The following is an 8,616-nucleotide window of genomic DNA, read 5'->3' on the forward strand; positions in this document are numbered from 1 at the left end:
AAATCTATCTATCTATCTATCTATCTATCTATCTATCTATCTATCTATCTATCTATCTATCTATCTATCTATCTATCTATCTATCTATTGGATTGTTGGGGGCAATATGCTGACTCTGTAAACCGCTTAGAGAGGCCGATGAAGCGGTATATAAGTCTAACTGCTATTGGTATTTCTATGTAAATATGAGACCGCTGTAATTTCACCCCGGAAATCCATCAGAGTGAAGAAGAAAATAAGCGAGGGCAACCACAGAAGGAGGGAGAAAGAAGAGGGGAAAGAAGAAAGGGTAAAGGAGAGGAAGTAAGGGAGGGGTGGTAAGAGAAGGAGAGAGGGTAAGAAGGAGAAGAGGAGGAGGAGTGGGGGGAAAGGGAGGGGAAGAAGAAAAGAGGAAGGAGGGGAGGAAAGAAGAAGGTAGAGAAGGGAGGTAGGGAAGAAAGAAGGAGAGGGTTGCAAAATAAGGAGCCGAGGTGGCGCAGTGGTTAAATGCAGCACTGCAGGCTACTTCAGCTGACTGCAGTTCAGCAGTTCGGCTGTTCAAATCTCACCGGCTCAGGGTTGACTCAGCCTTCCATCCTTCCGAGGTGGGTAAAATGAGGACCCGGATTGTTGTTGGGGGCAATAATGCTGACTCTGTAAACTGCTTAGAGAGGGCTGAAAGCCCTATGAAGCGGGATATAAGTCTAACTGCTATTGCTAAAATAAGATGGATGTACGGGGTGGAAAGAAAGCGACCCCAATTATGTTTTTTACATTTTTAAACAGATTGTGACAAATGCTAGAAGACAACAGGTAAAATATTAAGAGTACTCATGAGAATGTATATTTGTGAATGTATATGGAAAGGAAAAAATAAATAAAAGTTTTTACAGAAAAAAGACCTTCGCATACAGAAGTATATTTCCTCCTAGGAAACACTGGAGCGATATTTCTCAACCCCAGCAAGGTTCTGGATGTGTGGACTTCATCTCCCAGAATTCCCTACTCCCCATGGAGGCTGGGGAATTCTGGGAAGTACCCCTCTTAAAGCGATACTTCTTCTAAAGAGTAGCCAAAAACAGGCCTCCTGTGCTTGTGTAACACTTTATCAGGAATGTGCACTGGGGGAATAATGGGATTGTAGTCCCAAAACTATCTGGAGAGATTTGGTTTATGCAATTTGCAACTTCAATTCATGTCATTCCAAATCACCTGGGATCTGAGGAGGTGGGCGACTTATAAGCTGATATAATCAAACAAATAGACTGTTTATTGCTAAACGCAACATTATGCCTGATGAGTACACAACACAGGCAGTCCTCAGTTTACAACAATTCATTTAGTGACCAAAGTTGCAACAGCACTGAAAAAAATTGACCCACGACCCATTTTTCATACTTCTGAAAACATACACTCAACAACTGTGGCAAGAAAAGTCATGAAAACTCACTTAACAATTTTTTCACTTAGCAACATACATTTTGGCCTCAGTTGTTGTAATTCGAGAACATACGGTATATACAAAGAGTAATCTACTCCCTTGTAGAATAGCAATAGCAATAGCAGTTAGACTTATATACCGCTTCATAGGGCTTTCAGCCCTCTCTAAGCGGTTTACAGAGTCAGCATATCGCCCCCAACAATCCATAGATAGATAGATAGATAGATAGATAGATAGATAGATAGATAGATAGATAGATAGATAGATAGATGATAGATAGATAGATGATAGATAGATGATAGATAGATAGATAGATAGATAGAGTGATAGATAGATAGATAGATAGATAGAGATAGATAGATGATAGATAGATGATAGATAGATAGATAGATAGATAGATAGATAGATAGATAGATAGATAGATAGAGTGATAGATAGCAATAGCAATAGCAATAGCAGTTAGACTTATATACCGCTTCATAGGGCTTTCAACCCTCTCTAAGCGGTTTACAGAGTCAGCATATCGCCCCCAACAATCCATAGATAGATAGATAGATAGATAGATAGATAGATAGATAGATAGATAGATGATAGATAGATAGATAGAGTGATAGATAGATAGATGATAGATAGATGATAGATAGATAGATAGATAGATAGATAGATAGATAGATAGAGTGATAGATAGATAGATAGAGATAGATAGATGATAGATAGATGATAGATAGATAGATAGATAGATAGATAGATAGATAGATAGATAGATAGATAGATAGATAGATAGATAGCAATAGCAGTTAGACTTATATACCTCTTCATAGGGCTTTCAGCCCTCTCTAAGCGGTTTACAGAGTCAGCATATCGCCCCCAACAATCCATAGATAGATAGATAGATAGATAGATAGATAGATAGATAGATAGATAGATAGATGATAGATAGATAGATGATAAATAGATGATAGATAGATAGATAGAGTGATAGATAGATAGATAGAGATAGATAGATGATAGATAGATGATAGATAGATAGATAGATAGATAGATAGATAGATAGATAGATAGATAGATAGATAGAGTGATAGATAGCAATAGCAATAGCAGTTAGACTTATATACCGCTTCATAGGGCTTTCAACCCTCTCTAAGCGGTTTACAGAGTCAGCATATCGCCCCCAACAATCCATAGATAGATAAATAGATAGATAGATAGATAGATAGATAGATGATAGATAGATAGATAGAGTGATAGATAGATAGATAGATGATAGATAGATGATAGATAGATAGATAGATAGATAGATAGATAGATAGATAGAGTGATAGATAGATAGATAGAGATAGATAGATGATAGATAGATAGATAGATAGATAGATTGATAGCAATAGCAATAGCAGTTAGACTTCTATACCGCTTCATAGGGCTTTCAGCCCTCTCTAAGCGGTTTTACAGAGTCAGCATTTTTGCCCCCAACAACAATCCGGGTCCTCATTTTACCCACCTTGGAAGGATGAAAGGCTGAGTCAACCTTGAGCCGGTGAGATTTGAACAGCCGAACTGCAGAACTAGCAGTCAGCTGAAGTAGCCTGCAGTGCTGCATTTAACCACTGCACCACCTCGGCTCTAGAATAGAATAGAATAGAATTGAATTCTTTATTGGCCAAATGTGATTGGACACACAAATAATTTCTCTTTGGCGCATATTTAATGTCATTGGTGCAATTTGTCAAACAAATTGACCTGAAATGTTCTCAGATTCTCCCAAATTCTCTCTCTCTCTCTCTCTTTCTCTCTCTCTCTCTCTCTCTCTCTCACACACACACACACACACATCTCACAAAGGAGCAAAGTGCATGTATTTGGTGACTCTGTAGGAAGACCATCCTCCCTATTCAAAGTCCACACTGCCAGTTGGAAAACAACATTTTGCTTTGGAAGGAATGTTGCATGTCAAAACTGCACCGGACTTTTTAAAAAAACAATACACAATTTGATCTTAAAAATGGCTTGCAGCGGTACAGCGTGCTCCACGAGAAATCCGAAGCAGGCTAATCTTGCCTTGGATTCAGGGTTTAAGGAAGAGGGGAAAGGTGGTTGAAGCCCCTTGCAAAACAAGGTTTCCTAACCTGGGCAATTGTGAGACACGTGGACTTCAGCTCAGTGGGTGCTGGGGAATTCTGGGAGTTGAAGTCCTCATGAGTTGGCCAAGAGCCAAGGTGGCGCAGTGGTTAAATGCAGCACTGCAGGCTACTGCTAGATCAGCAGTTCAGCGGTTCAAATCTCACCGGCTCAGGGTTGACTCAGCCTTTCATCCTTCTGAGGTGGGTAAAATGAGGACCCAGATTGTTGGGGGCAATATGCTGACTCTCTGTAAACCGCTTAGAGAGGGCTGAAAGCCCTATGAAGTGGTATATAAGTCTACTGCTATTGCTATGAGTTGCCAAGGTTGATCAATCCCGCTCTAAGCTACAGTTAAAAAGCAGGTGAAGGAGAAAACCAAGGGTGAAATGAAATCCAGCAAGTTTTGACAGGTTCCGGAGAACCAGCAGCGGAGATTTTCAGTAGTTCGGAGAACCAGAAAATGCCACCCGGAGTGGGGAGGGAATGGGGATTTTGCAATATCTTTCCCCCTGCCATGCCCACAAGAACTGGTAGTAAAATAAATAAATAAATCGAATTTCCCCATTGGGAGAAACCATTTATTTCGGATGAAGATAATAAGACGGGTAATAAGCAAACTCCTAGATTCTCTGTGCTTAGAAAAAGCTGTCAGTAAAAATGGTGCTTCTTATTAATATTATTATTATTTTGAATGGCTTGCAAATGAGGAACAGAGGGCGTTTTTCAAACAGCCACCCTTCCATCGTAGGAGAAAAGAATCCAGAAACCATTTGATGCAAGCAGGGCAATTAGAGGAGCGGCTATTCAGGCTGAAGAAGAATGCAGAGATGGAGCTGATTAAAAACACTCCTGGCGGTTAGGAAAAGGGTGAGGCGGGATGCCAATCTCGCTTCCAGGGTAGTCCGGCTTGGAAACAGGCATGCCAAGGACGAGGAAGGCCACACCTGAATGGAAAAAGGGTGGTGAAATCTCTCCTTGGCTAAGATTTTATCGGCTTCCAGATGCTGATTTTTCAAAGCTGAGAGGTGGTGGTGGAGGAGGAGACGGGGAAATTGGCAGTTCAGCTCCCCGATTGCAAAATTGCTCTTCCCGGAATTGTCCATCTGGGCATCCCTCGGGAAGATCCATTTAAGCATCTTCACCTTTGGAGAAATCTGCACACAACGTCCTTCTGGGCTCAGTTCCAAGTGGGGAGACACGGAGGCTTGCCTGGAAAGATGGTGGAATGGTGGATAGGATCACCTGCATTGAGCTCCTGAACAGAAAAGGGGGGGGGGCAGATGCTTCCAGATGTTGGGTGAAGAAGAAAAAGAGGCAGAGATGCTGAAAGTCCCTGGCTTTATGCCCTCTCTGGCCTTCGATCTTGTATTCTGATGGGTTGCCAAAACTCCCATGTAGGGGCAACTCTCTAGGCTGCGTGTCCAAGTTTGGTTGAGCATTGCTTCCTCCCAGGCGCCCTGTGGTGAGATGGGTAAAGGGCTAATACTGTAACGCCTCGATCCCATCGCCCTGGAGCTGAAGGGGGGGAGACCTTTGTTATGTAGAATAGAATTTGAATTGAATTTGAATTTCCTTTATTTGTATGCCGCCCTTTTCCCTGGGGGACTCAGGGCGGCTCACAGTTCAAAAAGGGAGGGGGGGGAAAGACAAACAGTATTCCAATATGGAAACAATACAACATATTAAAAGAGAGCACAACAGTCACACATTTCGGGTGGGGTTGGAATCTTAACCCCAGGCCAGCCGGGACAGCCAGATCTTCAAAGCGGCGCGGAAGGATTGGAGGGTGGTGAGGGTCCGAATCTCCACGGGGAGTTCGTTCCAGAATAGACCCCGCTCAGGCCTTTTAACGGCCCATTGAGAAAGGTGGGGGGGCTATTAAGAGTGAGCCTGCTTCCTGCCTAAAAAAACACGTTTCTCCATTTCTGATCCAGGGGGATTATAATATTCTGCCTTTTCAATATTTCCCGGGATATTTCATTTTTTTCTAGGAGAGGTGCTCCTCGGCATACGGCCACATTTATGTTGCTAAGCGAGACCTTCTGTTAAGCCAGGTTTCACGACCTTTCCTGCCACAGTTGTTAAGCGAATCGCTGCCGTTGTTACCGGCAAGCTGGGTCGTTGAGTGAATCTGGCTCCCCCGCCTTTGTCAAAGTTCCCTTCTATCTCATTCTCCCCCCCCCCCAGCAATAGCAATAGCAGTTAGACTTATATACCGCTTCCTAGGGCTTTCAGCCCTCTCTAAGCGGTTTACAGAGTCAGCATATTGCCCCCAACAATCCGATAGATGATGATAGATAGATAGATAGATAGATAGATAGATAGATAGATAGATAGATAGCAATAGCAGTTAGACATATACCGCTTCCTAGGGCTTTCAGCCCTCTCTAAGCGGTTTACAGAGTCCGCATATCGCCCCCAACAACAATCCGGGTCCTCATTTTACCCACCTCAGAAGGATGGAAGGCTGAGTCAACCCTGAGCCTGGTGAGATTTGAACCGCCGAACTGCAATCAGCTGAAGTAGCCTGCAGTGCTGCATTTAACCACTGCGCCACCTTGGCTACGATCATGCAGAGACGCACACATTGCAATAAACCACGGTTTCTTGAACGAGACGACGTTAACAACTGGGGTTTCTGCATTCCGCCAAGCCAAGAAACCAGTTTATCCGTTTACCTCTCGAGCATCTCGGTTGCAAGAGCCTGACGCAATTCTACTTCTGGAATTCTTCCCCTTTATCCGCAAAAGCCATATAAGAAAACTCAAAAGGAGACCTTCATTGATTTTTCAAGCATCCTTTAAAAAAAAAACAACTATATATAGGGTTGATGAAAGAAATGTCCTTCTGGGTTCGGCTCCAAGTGGGGGAAAAGACACTGGAGACATGGAGGCTGCTTGGAAAGATGGTTTAATGATGGACAGGACCACGTGGCTTGAGTCCTGAACAGAAAAAGGGGATCGCATGCTTCAACGTTGGTGGTGAAGAAGAGAAGGGCCGAAGGAGGGGCTTGCTAGGCTTTTTATACCCTGTTTAGTCCCACCTCTCTGTTTCCTGTTCCTGTGTAAGAAATGTATTCTGATTGGTTGTCAGACTCCCATGGTGCCATGCAGGGGGCTACTCTCTAGGCTGTGTTTTGAATCTCAGATGCCATGTGGTCAGTTGAGTAAAGGGCCAATATTATCATGCCTTAATCCCATCCCCCCTGGAGCTGAAGGGTAGAACTCTTTATTATGTAAAGTGGACTAGCTTGGCTTTCTTAATGGCCCATTGACAAAAGTGGGGATGGGCAGGAAGCTACAGGCAGCTATTCTGTCTTTTAAAACACGTTTCTTTCTTTTCACATCCAGAGAAATATTCTGTCTTTTCAATATTTCCTAGGATATTTCATTTTTTCTGGGAGAGGGCTGGGTGATAACTTCCTACAGGGTAAAAGAACACAGATTGAAATGCCATGTTTAATTAACGGGGCGCCTTTTAAACCACAGATTAAGAGTACCTTAGGGAGAGAAAAAGGGACAAGGTGGCTCAGTGCCGAAGACACTGAGCTTGTCATTCAGAAAAGTCAGCAGTTCAGCGGTTCGAATCCTCAGCGCCGCGTAACGGAGTGAGCTCCCGTGACTCGTCCCAGCTTCTGCCAACCTAGCAGTTCGAAAGCAGGCGAAAAAATGCGAGTAGAAAAATAGGAGCCACCTTTGGTGGGAAGGGAAGAGCGTTCCGTGCGCCTTTGGTGTCATGTCGGCTTTGAAACGGAGATGAGCACCGCCCCCTAGAGTCTGGAACGACTAGCACACGTGCGCGAGGGGAACATTTACTTTTTTAGGGAGGGAAATAACAGTCGTGGTAGAGAGGGCAAGAGTTTCAAGCTGTAGCAGGCGCCTCCTTTTCACCTGTTACCCGAGGAAAGCTAACTGAATCCAGTGGGATTGCTTTTTGAGTAAATCTGCGTCAGATAAAACGGGGAAGAAATCGGCAAGGCAAGGCTTCCTTGCTTCTTGCTTTCCTTGTGAAAGACCATTTCTGCAATTTCTACCTCTTATGCAGCTGGTCTCAGCAATTTTTAACATCTATATGGACTTCGACTCCCAGAATCCCCCAGCCAGCATGGCTGGCTGGGGGATTCTGGGAGTCGAAGTCCATATAAAAGTTGCAGAGACCACCTTGGTATTGTTGGCCAAAAATTGTAAAAAATTGCAAATCCATTTAATTTCAGGATATGCAACTGGTTGTAAACATTATCCAGTTGCCACGTCCCCTACTTATGAGCCCTTCATGGTATTGGATCTGGGTACTTGAGAGACCGCCTGCTGCCAATTACCTCCCACAGACCCATTAGATCTCACAGGGTTGGCCTCCTCAGGGTGCCATCTACCAGCCAATGCCACCTGGCTATTACCCGGGGGAGGGCCTTCTCTGTGCCAGCTCCGGCCCTCTGGAACGAACTCCCCGCAGGGATTCAGACCCTCACCTCTCTCCAGGCCTTCCGGAAAGCCGTCAAAACCTGGCTTTGCCGGCAGGCCTGGGGGGGGATGAGTTCCCTCCCCTCTCGACTTGTATGGTTGTGCGACTGTTGTCTACTTTTATTATTTGTATTTTGTATTTTATGTTCCCCTTTTTCCCCTTTGAATTGTTCGCCACCCTGAGTCCTCCCGGAGAAGGGCGGCATACAAATAATAAAATACCAATACCAATTCTGTGACCAGCGGGTGGGTGTGATAAATACTTTTTCAGAGGCAATTGTAACTCTGAACTGTCATTAAACAAAATGTCACAGTTTGAAGACCTTCCTATAAAATAATGATAATAAACCTATTTTGCTTTGATTATTTTAATGTTTTTTTTCAGTTCCATATATCTGGGAGTCCTAGAGCATTATTGGCAATATATATATGCAGCTACATACTAATGACTTACAGCTTTTTAGCTACCTACTCGATTTTCAAAATTAAACACTTCTTAGAAATTACATTGGTGTTCATTTTTTTATATTTTATTTGCTTCACTAAAAGATATTGATAAAAGCAATATCCAAAATACAAAAAAAAAGTTGCAGAGAACGAGAAACTGGTCTTGCAACT

Source organism: Thamnophis sirtalis, unplaced genomic scaffold (assembly GCF_051295495.1).
Source record: "Thamnophis sirtalis isolate CommonGarterSnake01/CBP01778 unplaced genomic scaffold, rThaSir2_p1.2 scaffold_2, whole genome shotgun sequence".
Taxonomy (NCBI): domain Eukaryota; kingdom Metazoa; phylum Chordata; class Lepidosauria; order Squamata; family Natricidae; genus Thamnophis; species Thamnophis sirtalis.